The sequence below is a fragment of the Lissotriton vulgaris genome, chromosome 2_1 (assembly GCF_964263255.1).
Source record: "Lissotriton vulgaris chromosome 2_1, aLisVul1.2, whole genome shotgun sequence".
NCBI lineage: Eukaryota > Metazoa > Chordata > Amphibia > Caudata > Salamandridae > Lissotriton > Lissotriton vulgaris.
The window spans coordinates 2,033,430,267-2,033,445,056 of NC_141687.1; the positions used below are offsets into that span (position 1 = coordinate 2,033,430,267).

Consider the following 14,790-nt stretch of genomic DNA (forward strand, 5'->3'; position numbering starts at 1 on the left):
AATAGATGAGATCACTGCACTTAAAACCTATACATCACCCTTAAGGCATGCTCTTCAGTCCTGAGGGCAGGGGGCTTGCTTACAAGGGTGAGGGTTTCTCTGCATGAGGGGGACAACCCTACACAACCTCAGAGTTGATTCTCCAGGCTTTGTAAGTGCTGTCAGCCATTTTAAGACATATAGTGGACATCTGTCATCACGAGATGTCTAACTGTAGAGTGGCTGCACCGAACCTGGTTTGGTATCAAACATGTTGGAATCATACATCAAATCCGATCTTGGTGCTGGAAGTAGGATCCCATGTACCGGGGGCTCCTTAGGGGACCCCCTTTACTCTCGGTAACAGCCTTTCAGTGTTTGACAGCAAGCTAGTGCTGCAGCCGACCACAGATACGATTCTGCCCTTCTGCTGCTGAGCCGAGCTCGTGAAGGGGAAGGTGGAACAATAGATTTTCTGTCACAGGGAGGTGTGACCACCTACCAGACAGGACGTAGTGTATTGGGTTGGGGTGGGGGTGCTTGCCAGCACCCCCAGCCTACTTTTAGGGGAACATTTGGTGCTTGCCTTGCATACTCCAGTTTGAAATAGTTCAGGAACCCTTGGCACATGCTCTGGCGTGAAACTGAACAAAGGACATGGGAGTATCATCCCCTCTGTCCGGCCCCTCATCTAGGAGGGACCCCTAGTCATCCCAACCCTTTCTCAAGGGTACTTAAGGGCTTCCCCTGTGAGTGGGTCCTCATATTCGCTGTGGGACCACACTCAACCCTAAAACTACATTACTCTTTAATCAGCTAGACACTTGTCTTCATTGGATTTCAACTGGAATCGAGACTGCACCAAGGAGGACTCCCGCTGCTCCTGGTTTCGCAGTTTTTCAAGTCGTCTGCGTTGTTTGTGTCTGTGCTTCATCAAAGTTCTCCAAAAGACCTGTTGGTATCAAGGACACCCAAAGAAATCTCTCTTGGAGGGAAGGAGTTACTCCCCTGCATCTGCAGGCACTGCAACAAACCTGACCGGTCTGCTGCTTCTGATCTCCCACAAACATCCTGAGGCACAACAACACAGGTGGTAGTACTGTGGCTCCCTAGAGGCCTGAGCTGACCTCCCTGCAATTTGGAGGGCAGTATCCCTTGTCGGGGCTGCTCGGACCAAAACCCTGTGCACCATGGCGACTTGCCATTGCCAAGGCTTGTTGGCTCAGCACTCCAGAGATCTTCAGTCTACAAGAAGCACCAGCCTACAGCACCTCATTCCTAAAGAACACAGACCTCCCTGCATCTCCTGCTTCATGGGCCTCTGACTTTGGTGAACTGTTTCAGGTCCTCTTGCGACTTCTGTGCCTTCGGCCTGTGGATTCTCCTGAGGGTCTTCTCTTGCTTCTGTGGGCTCCCCTGCTTGATGAGGGCCTGCTCTGACTCTCCTGCCTTTGGCGAGTCCCTTGGACTTTGCTGGTCCCAAAGTTTGCTCCATTTCGGTCTCCATGCCAGTAGCGGCTACCGAGGCTTGTTGGTGCTTCCGCTGGACACCGCCTCCTAGACACTGACATCCAATGCAGGACAGCTTGTGTATGGCTCCTGGTCTTCCACAGCATCTCCTGGTCCTCACAGATGCAGTGACAAGGTCACCATTGTCTCTTCTAAACCTCTCGACATCAGTGGGCATTGTGCTTCAGTGCCCCCTGGTCAACTCTAAGTTGCTTAGACTCTTTCCCCTCTGCTTGCTGGTTCTTCACTTCCAAAATCCACCCTTGGATCTCGCCGGACTCCTTCACAGTCTTCTCCAAAGGCATCTTCTTCGAGGTCTCCCATTGTCATCTACAGTAGGTTCTGACATTTCACCCATATGCTCCCGGTTTCCCTATTGCAGGTAACCTAGTTCCTGGGGCATCCATGGGTGGGGTGGCTCTCCAACCTTCTGTCTTCCAAAGGATATCCTTGGGGTCCTCCCAGAAGCGTCCTGCTTCCTTTAAACTGCAACTGCGACTTCTCCATTGACTTCAATTGGGCGCTCTGCACACAGCCTCTGTGGGCATTCCTGTGTACTTACCTCGGGTGGTTTCTTGTGTCCCCAGCTCCTCTGAGTCTTCTGGTCGAAGTCTCATTCTCATTTGCAGTTCGCATTTCACTTTCTCATTATAAAGATTGGTCTCCCCTTGGAAACCAGTGATATTTGTACTACTTAACTGATTATTTCACAGTATTCTTGTGTATTTCCGGATAAGAGATATACCAATGTGTTAGTGAGTGTGTTGTGTTATAAATAGCCTTATTGTTATATACACACTGTTTGGTTCTTTGTCATTTTACTGACACTACTGATTAGAGTTGGTAAAACAAGCTGCTTTAAACTCCTTCCAGATAAGCATGCAGGCTGCTCTCCACAGCTACCACTTTGAGAGCTTTCTATGGTTATCAAAGATGACTAAAATTACCCTAAGGGTTGCCTGGATTAGTGCAAGGTGCATAAGTGTGCACCATATACTAAGCCAGCCTCCTACATTGGTGTGCAGCGGATGGGATTAACATCTGCACTGTTTTACCATTTAATCAAGGTGAAGGTTACATAAAAAACCATCACTAGCTAAGCACACATAAAACACTGTGATCGATTAAGATCAATTTAACTTTTTGGATTGGTAGTTGACGGTCTAGCACAGCACTTTCGCCAATGTTTGGAAGTTTAGTTTAACTCTGTTAGGTAGGAGCACTATACCACACTACACCTAGTACCATGTCCTTAGTTGGGGAGGCCACTAGGACTTAATCCTCTAGGTACAGTAGTCTTAAGTTGCAGGAACTCAGGAACCTGGCTGCATCTAGAACCCTCTAGACAAAGCGCAACCCTACCATTGAGCAGCTCAACAAAGAAGTCCTCCAGCCTCCTGATAGGTCAGAAGGCCGGGATAATTTGGATATGGGTGGCGTAGCTCCAGAAGATGAGCCAGGGGTGTCTCACTTCAGTGACCCCAATTCTGAGTATGACCAGGTGGAGTCTGAAGACCCCTCCCTGGTGAACTCTAATCCCCCAGTGAATAGTACAGACGGCACAGAGGAAGGCCCTAGAGTTGTGCCCGTTTATTCCTCCTGGGAGGGTTTAAAGAGTTCAGGGAATGTCCAGCTCCCTCTCTGTGAATTCAACCTCCTCAAACACTTCCCTAGGGACCTCTCTCCCTAGCAAGAGGGAGAACTCCTTAGAAAGGGAATACCATCTGCTCAAGTTTGAGAGAGCCAAGCTCAGAATCAAGAAGGAACTGTCGTCCTTAGACAAGGAGACCCTAGAAGTTCAGAGGGCTAAGTAGAATTTTGGATTAGGATCCCATGGTAGCAGCACTGGAGAACCTAGAGATAAGGAACATTCCTTTGACACTAGGAACTTGAGCAGGATAGTCCTTCTTTACCAGGAGGGTGATGACATCCACAAGAGGATTACTGTTTTAGAGACGGCTTGTAACGTTCAGAAAGTTTCTCAGGGGCAGTGGACAGCTATCCTGTGGCTCTCCTTTGCTAACAAATGTAGCGATAAACTGTTGACTGTAAAGGAAGAAGATGCAGACAATTACAAAGTCTTGAAGAGGAAGTAATGTGCATGATTATGAAGGACTATACAATGTACTAGTGAAGGAGCACATCCCTAATAACTTTCAAAATCAGCAACTGCACCAGCACCCTGTGGACTCTGATCTGACCTCTCCCCAAGAATTGGCAAAGAATGCAGACAAATGGGTTAGTACCAGAGTGAAACAGAAGTCTCATGGTGTGGTGACCAGAAGAAACAAGATTCTTCAAAGGCCCAAGAAAAAGGTGGGGAGAAAGCTAAAGACAAGAAAGAGTCTTCTGAAGGTTCCCCAAAAATCCTCCTTTGGGGGTGGGTCTGAGGAAATATGAATTTTTATGATCAATTGTGTCCCCTATCTTAGACCCCAACGACTCCGTGTACGTGCTACAAGTACATGTATGTTCCCTCCACTTCCAGCTATGAAGACGCAAATACATTTGCGTCCAACGTTAACATGTCCTCTTTCAGATCCACCATGAATGGGTCGAATATTCCGTTCCTAAGTATGCCTTGCCAACGTCTTTATGTGGTGTACTTTACACGTTTTTCAGCTCTGGCGAAGTAGGCCCTGAATTCTGCCATCGAGCCTTTTCCTGCCTTCTGCCTCTGAATGTTTCAGCCGGGGCCTGCATCTGTATCCGTGACCTTTGTCTCACTCCCTGCGCGGCTAGTGGTGCTTGGCTCGGCCTGTTGCCTGCCAAGACTGTATTCAGCCTTCAAGTTATCTGCTCCGCTCCTCGAAAAATACATTCCTGTCTAGTAGTTCAAGTAAACATCCTTCCAGCTGCAGAGCAAAGGGCCCGGCCTCACTGTCTCCATGCAAGTAATTCATAGCTCCTGTTACCATGGTAGGCCCATGCCCCCTCGCATCTCATGCAGACACGTAGACGCTTATACACGCACTCACAGTTAGTATAGAATAGCCTCTGCCCGAGAGACCTTTCCTTCCAGATAATATAGTTCCTTAAACACAAGATATTAGATACGATTTAGGATTAGGTTGATCTGACATCCCAGACTTCTGTCTCCTCATGTAGGGCTAAATGTCAAGTCCCCTTCACCCTCCAGTTACACGTCAATCACACGTCATGTTGCCTGTGCGTGCATCTCTGCCATGTATTTCTGCTGACACTGCAGGATTCTCTTATGGATCCACCCACTTGTGACATCTCCTTAATGACGTTTCTAGTACACGCCTTCATGCATGCCTATTGTAACGCCTTTTCATTACGTATGTGTACCCTTATCTCTCCTCTCAGCTGTTACGCCTACTGCATCTGTCTTTACTGTAATGCATTGACTATATATACGAATAACTGTCAATAAAGTATTGTCTGTCAGTCCCTTCCCGAACCTACGTGGTGACGGAATGGTATGCTACCTTGGTTCGAACCAATACCAATTCCTTTTTAAGGAATAAAACCCCTTTATAAACCTCAAATATCACGGATTTTGCCTCTTCTTTTTGACTGAGTTATTCTTATTGAACTTTACCGCATAAATTAAGTATAGGTAATTTAAATTTACCACATAATTGGCGCCCGAACAGGGACCCCTCCCCCACCCCACGCGCCGGAGGTGCGTTGCAGGCCTAGCCCCCTGCCGCAGCCGGACGGACAACTACGCGTACCCGCAGGATTTCCTGTATCTCCCTCAGGCCAACGGAGGTGACTGAGGCTGCGATCAACACCCAGACGAGGCGGTGAGGAGTGCGGAGGATCCCGACCAGAGCCTAGCTGAGAGAGCAAGATCCGAGGTATACGGAGGCCCACCAGGTTCCGAAGTTCCGAAGTATCTGCGTCACGAGTCGAGTCCGGTCCAGTCCAGTCCAGTTTCCGAGGCCTTCCGTTCCGTGCTTCCCGGTGAGTACCATTGCTGGGGACGCATCTAGACGTGCGCATTAATTTGTGCCGGTCAAGACGGGTTTGGGTACACAGACCTGGTCTGCACTGTTTAGCAGTATATCTGTACTGTTTAGCAGTATATCCTGTCTGCACTGTTTAGCGGTGTATCTATACTGTTTAGCAGTACATCCAGTATCATGTCGTTAGCTAGTTTTATTCTAATCATTGTTGTTCGTTTTAAAATGTTTTAATGTGTTTTCAAAATGTCGTGGTATGAGTGATTGTTCGATTTTCATTATTGTGATTATTGTGTTAATTGTGTTCATATCTAAGTAAGGATCAAGTAGCCTGAGTTTTAAGATGCCGTTATTCTCCAAATTAAGACAGATAAAAACTAGAAAAGGGATACTCGAGGAAGCCGTTCCCATTCCACCTAGGGACACTCCAGGGTACTTTATGTACCACAAACATGGCCTAGATGCCGTTTTATATCTCGATTTATGGGTGGACTACACCAAGGATCTAGCAGAGAATCAGAGATGGCCCGCTGCTGGGACATGGGATGCAGATTGCATCATGAGAGTAGAAGAAGCATTATGGAAAAAGAAAGCCAGACAGTCACAGAAAGATGCCATTGAATTATGGCGTAAAGAATCGCATAGGCGTACAGAAAAAGCACACAGAAAAGAAGAGAAAAGTAGAGAGGATTCAGACAAGGCCCGAGAAAACGTATTAGTTGAGGAAGGTATCCGAGTAAAAATAGAACAAGTAGATAGACAACGAAACACCCTTATGAATGGTATGTATCCTCTTCTGGCCGAGGGTTTACCTAAGGCCACCCCGGAAGTACCAAAAGATCTGCCACCTCCAATGCTCCCGACTAAAATGCATCATAAAACAGCAAAGGATATTTTCCTTTCTTCCTATCTAGACGATGTAGCCCCCGAATATGTTAATACCGCACCGCCCCACACACCCCCTACTGGCGGCGCTCGACCCCGAGATAGTCAACCCCCACCTCCGCGACAAGCTACTCCTCCTCCCGTTCCAACCCTTCCGGCTGTCCTTCCACCTCTTCCTGCACCTATTCCTCCTACTTTACACCCAACGAATCCCTTCGGATCCGGCGCCTCAGGAGGCGCGTCAGGAGGGGCGATAGGTTTCCAAACCCCACCACCAACACATCGATAGACTTATAGGGATCTAGCACAACAACGTACACCTCAAGCAGCCGATTTTGACATATATAAAGAACGTCTTGCAGATTGTAGATATGATCCAGTACCCGGTAAAAAGAATGATGACAGAATGATGCTCGCATCAGTACGATTGCGACGAGTTACAAACTTTTTATTGACACTACCTGGAATGGTTGATCATCTAGATACAATATATCATTTGTCCAAACAGGGGTAGGCCCTGAAAGTATTGGCGAGGCCATGGCTTACCAAAAAGTTGATACTCAAGGCAAGATATTACATTTTTTTATAAACTGCCTAATAAGAGAAGTGGATAGGCCGGGTGCAAACCCGGAGGAAATAAAAGCACTTCATAGATGGGGTCAGAATATAGCAGACGGGAATCATGATAAACAGGCTTGTATAGAAAATATGTACCGAAGGATCAGAAATGCAGTAATAAAGATACATGAAAGAAGACAGCCAGCACCAGAAATAGATTCAGACAAACTTGAATCCTCGGGGGAGGAGGACGCACCAGAAGAGACAGGAGGACAAGCACAATTACCAGTTAGAGAAATGATAGCTTATGTAGGTAAAGGAAGATCCTATAATAATTCAATGCGTCCAGTATGTCCAGAAAGTAAAAGAATTTTTCAGGAAGCCATGTCCAATCCGAGAACGCCTGAACACTTATTCCAAGCCACTGACAACAGACTTCCAGAACGAATGGGGTACCATGTACTCGATTCTATGGACGAACAAGAATTAGCTAGGTCAGCAGTACAATGGGCTGACAATCCTGAGAAATATAGTGATGATGCGTTAGCACACACATTTTTGAATATGACACCAAGCGAACAGCGTTTAGCTGGTATATACATGATACAACACCTACTCATATTGTATAGAAGCCAACACTCCGATCCAGGTCCCCTGCCTGATATATTAGCAGAACTACTCATGAATAAATGGAGAGGTCTAGGTACCGATCTAATTAAAGTAATTCTAGAACATCGGCACAGATATAGTGCCTTCTTGTGTCCACAGCCTGATTCAGCACACTCCATGGAAAGAAAAATGTATTATATAGACAGACAAAATCCGTTACGAGAAGTGCACCCAGTTAAGAATGATGATAATACGCTCAGACGCGTGTTTGTGTACACGCCCATAACTAAAATAGAATTATTGGAAATGAAAAAATGAGTGCCCAGCCATGACAAAGATCCAGCAGGTTTTCATCGTGAAATAAAAGACATGTTACTCATGGGTGATTACACTTACCCTGACCTTATGAAAATATTGAAAGTACTACTGCCTGCTGGTATTTACGAGAAACTCAAAGAAAAAGAATGGGAAGTGGGAAATGCAAAGATTGATTGGGCTGCATTAGAAAACTAAGAAAATACCCGAATTCCAGGCCTAGGGCTTGGAGACCAAGTTAAAGCGTTACCAGGATTGTTAGTACAAGTATTGCCACGTTTATTAAGTACGAAAAAGGAAGACTGGGGTGCAATCTCAGCCTGTAAACAGAAACCTGATGAGGACACTAGTGATTTTTATTCCCGATTTGAAAAATGTTTTGGTATTAACAGCGGCCTGAAAGCAAGTAGCGAATCATATCCACATCTTTTTGTAACAAAATTAGTCGAGAATTCACTGCCCCAGGTTAAGAACAGAGTACCAAAAGTCGAGAGTACTTGGCAAGCTAATACCCCTTCACAAATGTTGCAAATGTTACAGTACCACCAGAATAGGATTAGAGAAGAACAAGAACACGAACAAAGACACGAAAATGAAAATGTTAGTTGCTCAGTCAGTTCCAGCTGACGGTCATAAAAAGGGTGCGACCCAGCCCAGTAATTCAACGGCTCCTGTTAAAGGGGTATGTAACTATTGTAAACAGCCAGGTCATTATATAAACGATTGTGCAGTTCTGAAACACAATATCTCCACGGGTAAGACCAAGGAGAGACCACGTCCACCTAGACAAGATCAAGCCCAACAACAAGTACCCCAGAATATACAGCATATACCGCCTATGCCAGCTTCACAACAGACCGTAGCAGTACCACAGCCACAGCCTATTGCCGCAACACAAAACACGACACAACAGATGTACCAGTATGCACAAAATGACTACCCCGATTACCAGCGATACACATGAAACAGCCTAGAGAGGGAGGTTGGCTTGCCTCTTATTGAGGTTCCTGTAGATCAAGAGGGTCCTTATGTACACAGTCAAGTATTAGGGAAAGACAGAAAGTTTTTAATTGATACAGGGGCAAGCAGAACAACGATTAGTCACGATGAGGTTCCAGGGGCTCCCCTCTCAGGCTCACAGAATGTTTCCCTTGGATTTTCAGGAAAACCTATTATTAATGAAGTATCACAACCTCTTCCTCTTGCAGTTGGTCCTCTGACACGGACTACAGATTTATTGCTTACAAAATCATGCCCAGAAAACTTGCTAGGTATAAAGACACTGAAAGCTCTAGGAGCTATAATATGCTGTTCTCCAGAAGGAGTACGATTATTCTTGCGAGATTTTAAAGGTCACTATGTATTGAGAGACATGGATCACCGATTACAGAATGTCCCTGCACATTTGTGGGCACAAGGCCCCACTGATGTAGGTTGTATGCACATTACACCATATCGAGTCACACTCAAAGCAGGAGTGGTATTACCACGAATTCGGCAATACAAGTTACCCCCAGATGCTGTAGTGGCTTTACTGAAAATCATTGACGAGCTCATTGCACAAGGAGTGGTCGTAGAGACCGACTCTAATGTATGTAATTCTCCTATCATTCCAGTTCTTAAACGTACTGATCCAAATGCACCACCAGTTTATCGATTAGTTATTGATCTGCGCGAATTGAATAAATGCATTGTACCACAGTACCCCGTGGTTCCAGATATCTCTTCATTACTGACAGCTATTGATTCAGAAGCAACGTTCTTTACTGTAATTGACCTCAAGAACGCCTTCTTTAGCGTTCCAATCGATCCGGAAAGCCAATACTTGTTCGGATTCTGTTTAAATGGACGAAGTTTCAAATTTGCACGCGCACCTCAAGGATTCACAGAAAGCCCCAGCATCTATAGCCAAGCACTGAAAAGACAACTTGACAGTATCCACATGCCTGTTAACACCGCCCTACTTCAGTATGTCGATGATCTGCTGATCACCGCCCGAAGCGAACCCGAATGTGAAAAAGCATCACTGACGGTTTTAAATTTTATGGCCGACAAGGGGCACAAGGTATCCCCTTCGAAGTTGCAATTCTGTGTTCAGCAAGTTGTGTACCTTGGTCACTTGCTGTCCAAAGGGGGGAGACAGCTCACACCTGATCGCATCCAGTTAATTGTAAACATGTCACCACCCAAGACACAAAAGGAGGTGCGGGCCTTTATAGGCCTCACTTCGTACTGCAGACAATGGATTCCCCAATATGCATTTCTAGCAAAACCACTCATTCAGTTGACAACCCAGGAGGCAGCGACATCGACTGTCCTCCCTTGGACTCAAGAACATACACAAGCTTTTGAAGACTTAAAGAAAGCCTTATGTCAAGCACCTGTTTTAGCAACACCATGTTACAGTAAGCCTTTTACACTTTTTGTCACAGAACGCGAAGGTACCGCCTTGTCAGTACTCACTCAGGAACAAGCAGGTTCACACAAACCGTGTGCTTACTTTTCTAGCACATTAGATCCAGTAGCCCAGGCTCTGCCTGCGTGCTTGAAATCAGTTGCAGCAACAGCTTTAGCAATCAGGCAAAGTGATTCCATAGTGTTAGGACATCAATTGACAGTGCAAGTTCCACATTCCGTGGAAGTTCTTTTAAACCGTACACAGACTCAACACTTGACTATAGCAAGACTGACAGGTTATGAATTGACATTGTTTCAGCCACACATAGAAATCAGACGCTGTAGTACATTAAATCCTGCCACACTTTTGCCATTAAGTGGCGTAGACCCATTGGCACATGATTGTATTGAAGTCATTACTATTACGACGAAACCCAGACAAGACTTGACAGACGTCCCATTACCAGATCCAGACCTGACACTTTATGTGGATGGTTCATGTATGAGAACAAGTACAGGTGAATTACTGGCCGCCTACGCAGTCACGACAGACACCGAAGTTATTGAAACCAATTGTATCGACACCCTGTCAGCTCAAGCAGCAGAGCTTATTGCTCTGACACAAGCCTGCATTCAAGCCAAAAATAAGAAAGTTAACATATACACAGATTCACGTTATGCATTCGGAGTCGTTCACGACTTCGGAGTCCTCTGGCGAGAGAGAGGTTACTTAACTTCTCACTGTGCCAACATTCAACACGGTCCCCTCATTCAAGCCCTGTTAGATGCAATACATCTGCCTACTGAAATATCTATCATGAAGTGTAAAGCACATACAAAAGTCACCGATATCATCTCCCAGGGTAACGACCTGGCAGATCGAACAGCTAAGCAAACTGCTCAGAATCAAACTCTTGTAACTGACGTGACAAAGACAATAGTTCCGACATCGACACATTGCATGACAGTCAGGGATCCCGCACATGATGTAATTGACATACAGACACATGCTACACCAGATGAAATCAAGAAATGGACTGAACTAGGAGGGATCCAAACAGATCAGGGATGGATGACGAAGGGAAAATCTACATGGTTTCTCCCCGACTCTATGGTTCAAGTCATCATTAACACGATACATAGTCCAGCACACCTAGGAGAAAAAGCCATGCTAGACAGTATTCAACACATATGGTTCAATAAAAACTTACGAGCAGCAGCCAAACAGAAAGTGCGTACTTGCATGATTTGTTGTCAGTTCAATCCAGGTAAAAGCATTCCCGTAGAGCAAGGTGGATTTCAGCCTCCTTAACACCCTTTTGAAGTCCTCCAGATGGATTATATCCAGATGGAACGTTGTCGAGGATTCAAATATGTCCTCGTAGTCGTATGTGCACTTTCCCGATGGACCGAAGCATATCCAGTCCCAGATTACACTGCTCCGACCACTGCCAAGCAGCTGGTTCGTGAATTCTTCCCACGGTATGGTTTGCCCCGTATCGTGTACTCAGATAACGGTCAGCCATTCTCATCCGAGCTTGTGAAACACATTACGCTCCTGGAAATTCCATTGTGTCCGGCATCCTGAGGCAGCAGGTCTCGTGGAGCGCCATAATCAGACTCTGAAAATCCGACTTTCAAAAATCTGCAGAGAGAAAGGTGTTGACTGGATAGTAGCTTTGCCAGTTGCGCTCTTCTATATGAGAATGATTGCGCATTCTCGAACAGGGCTATCCCCGTATGAGGTGGTCTTTGGTAGGCCACCAAATATGTGGGGGACGCCCATACCTCGTAAAATAACAGATGTTGACTGTATTATGCTGACAGATTACCTTGCTTCCTTGATGTCTGCACTACAATCTTGTCATTCACAGGTAGCTGCAGCCTTTCCCGACAACACCGAGGTGAAGCCCCATGAAGTGGTCCCTGGGGATTTTGTTTTTGTACGTAATTTCGACCGGAGAAGTCCGCTGGAACCCCGCTGGCAAACCCCGAAATTGGTTCTTCTGACGACGAGGACTGCCGTGAAGATTGAGGGCAGGAAAGGGTGGCTGCACTCGAGCCACATTAAAAAGTTTCATGGACTTCCTTCTGAATTGAACTCTCAGCCCTGCCCTCCTCCACAGATTGACTCAAAACTCCCCCTGGTTGAGAAAACCGCATCTCAAGAATATAGATTGAAACTACGGTCTAGCAAGTCAGACAGTTTAATTGTTTAAGTCCTCCCCTAGGTGAATCGGTTAAATTAGTTTCTGACATGTATCCCCTAGACCGAGATAGACAGAGACAGCTCAAGAAACATGCATATTGTAAATCACTTCGTAGTCACTGTATAGTGACATTATTGATTATGTTTTTTCTAAGTCTTCTGATTATTGCTGCAAGTATATTACTGCATATCTATTACCCTATTTTCAAGCGTGCACATTCTGCTTTCAACGTCACTGCCGAACATTCTTTTAGCGAATTACCTCCGCATGAATTGTCTTACAGACTTGCGCTGCGCAACAACACATTCATTAGTATGTTACATCACTCCCATCTGACCAACAACGCTACAAATTGTTGGATATGTGGCCGCCTCCCTCCCTTCCAGAAATACAAGGGAGTTCTGCCCCTCTTTCCGTACCCGTTCACACACAATGGCTCATGTGGTGCATGGTTTAGACTGATTAATTCTTTAGATTCTGATACTATAGTTTATGAAGGGAATTGGGTTTGGGGAAACCTGAACTTAGTTTTGCTTAAAGCCTGCTACCCTAACAAGGAGGGACTTCCCACAAGGACAGGGACCGATCTCGAAAATGAAGTATATGGATTAGGTAACTTTACCATTAACCTCATGATTTTGAATGTTGAATCCGAAGCTGCACCAGTTTTGCCTGCTATGTCAGTATTACCAGTTACAGGTGAATTATGTGTTAGGAAAAATGGTTCAGTACACTTAGGTCATAGTAAATGTACTACTGTTTTTGAATTCAGTGATCAAGGCAAGTCTACATTCAGAGCTACTCGTCATTCCTACTTCATTTGTGGTCATACCGCATATATACGCTTACCTCTAGATTGGGATGGTACCTGTTACATTGCATTCCTTCTGCCACCTGTTTTCCTAGCCCCTCCTGATTATCATAGAAATAATAATCTAGTAAACCATAGACTCCGAAGAGATCTCCCGATTGTCGATTACACTGAAACGGCATGGGAGCAATACACAGACTTCAATAAAGGTTTCTTTCCCTACTTAGGTGCTGTCTTTAATAGTAAACTGATACGCAAATTAACTAGAACCCTCGAAGCAGTAGTGAATGAAACTACTTCCGCCCTAGGCAACTTAACAGAGGAGCAGTCTGCTATGCGGGTTGTTGTTCTTCCAAATCGTCTCGTCCTTGACGTCATCCTGGCCGATAGGGGCGGAGCCTGTAAGGTCATCGGGTCAAGCTGCTGTGTTTTCATTCCAGAAAACGCGCCATCAGTATATAAAGCTATAACCCGTCTCCATAAGATTGCAAGTTTGATACACCAGAATCCAGGCACCTGGTCTTGGTCCGGTTGGTTCTGGGCAACGTTGACCGCCTGGGGATGGAAGGTCCTATCCTTCCTAGGCATTGCCCTTCTCGTAGTATTCAGTTGCTGCCTATGTCTGCAATGTGGGCCAGCGATTTGCGGCCTGTGTGCCACATCATGTATTCCACATTCAAGTTCCCATTCAAAACACCATAAGAAGAAAGAAGAGCAAATGATGTTACGTGAACAGATTGATCGATTCATGAGGATCGATATATCGTGAAGGGTCCGTAGGGGACAAGGAGGGAATGAGGAAATATGAATTTTTATGATCAATTGTGTCTCCTATCTTAGACCCCAACGACTCCGTGTACGTGCTACAAGTACATGTATGTTCCCTCCACTTCCAGCTATGAAGACGCAAATACATTTGCGTCCAACGTTAACATGTCCTCTTTCAGATCCACCATGAATGGGTCGAATATTCCGTCCCTAAGTATGCCTTGCCAACGTCTTTATGTGGTGTACTTTACACGTTTTTCAGCTCTGGCGAAGTAGGCCCTGAATTCTGCCATCGAGCCTTTTCCTGCCTTCTGCCTCTGAATGTTTCAGCCGGGGCCTGCATCTGTATCCGTGACCTTTGTCTCACTCCCTGCGCGGCTAGTGGTGCTTGGCTCGGCCTGTTGCCTGCCAAGACTGTATTCAGCCTTCAAGTTATCTGCTCCGCTCCTCGAAAAATACATTCCTGTCTAGTAGTTCAAGTAAACATCCTTCCAGCTGCAGAGCAAAGGGCCCGGCCTCACTGTCTCCATGCAAGTAATTCATAGCTCCTGTTACCATGGTAGGCCCATGCCCCCTCGCATCTCATGCAGACACGTAGACGCTTATACACGCACTCACAGTTAGTATAGAATAGCCTCTGCCCGAGAGACCTTTCCTTCCAGATAATATAGTTCCTTAAACACGAGATATTAGATACGATTTAGGATTAGGTTGATCTGACATCCCAGACTTCTGTCTCCTCATGTAGGGCTAAATGTCAAGTCCCCTTCACCCTCCAGTTACACGTCAATCACACGTCATGCTGCCTGCGCGCGCA

The 14,790-nt window shown here is 45.8% G+C and overlaps 1 protein-coding gene across 1 annotated transcript in view; it reads left to right on the forward strand.

Moving 5' to 3' along the window:
* The window catches only part of ATP8B4 (ATPase phospholipid transporting 8B4 (putative)), a 3,619,152-nt gene that overhangs the window by 2,269,939 nt on the left and 1,334,423 nt on the right, over positions 1-14,790 (forward strand). The gene's annotated exons all lie outside the window — the stretch shown is intronic.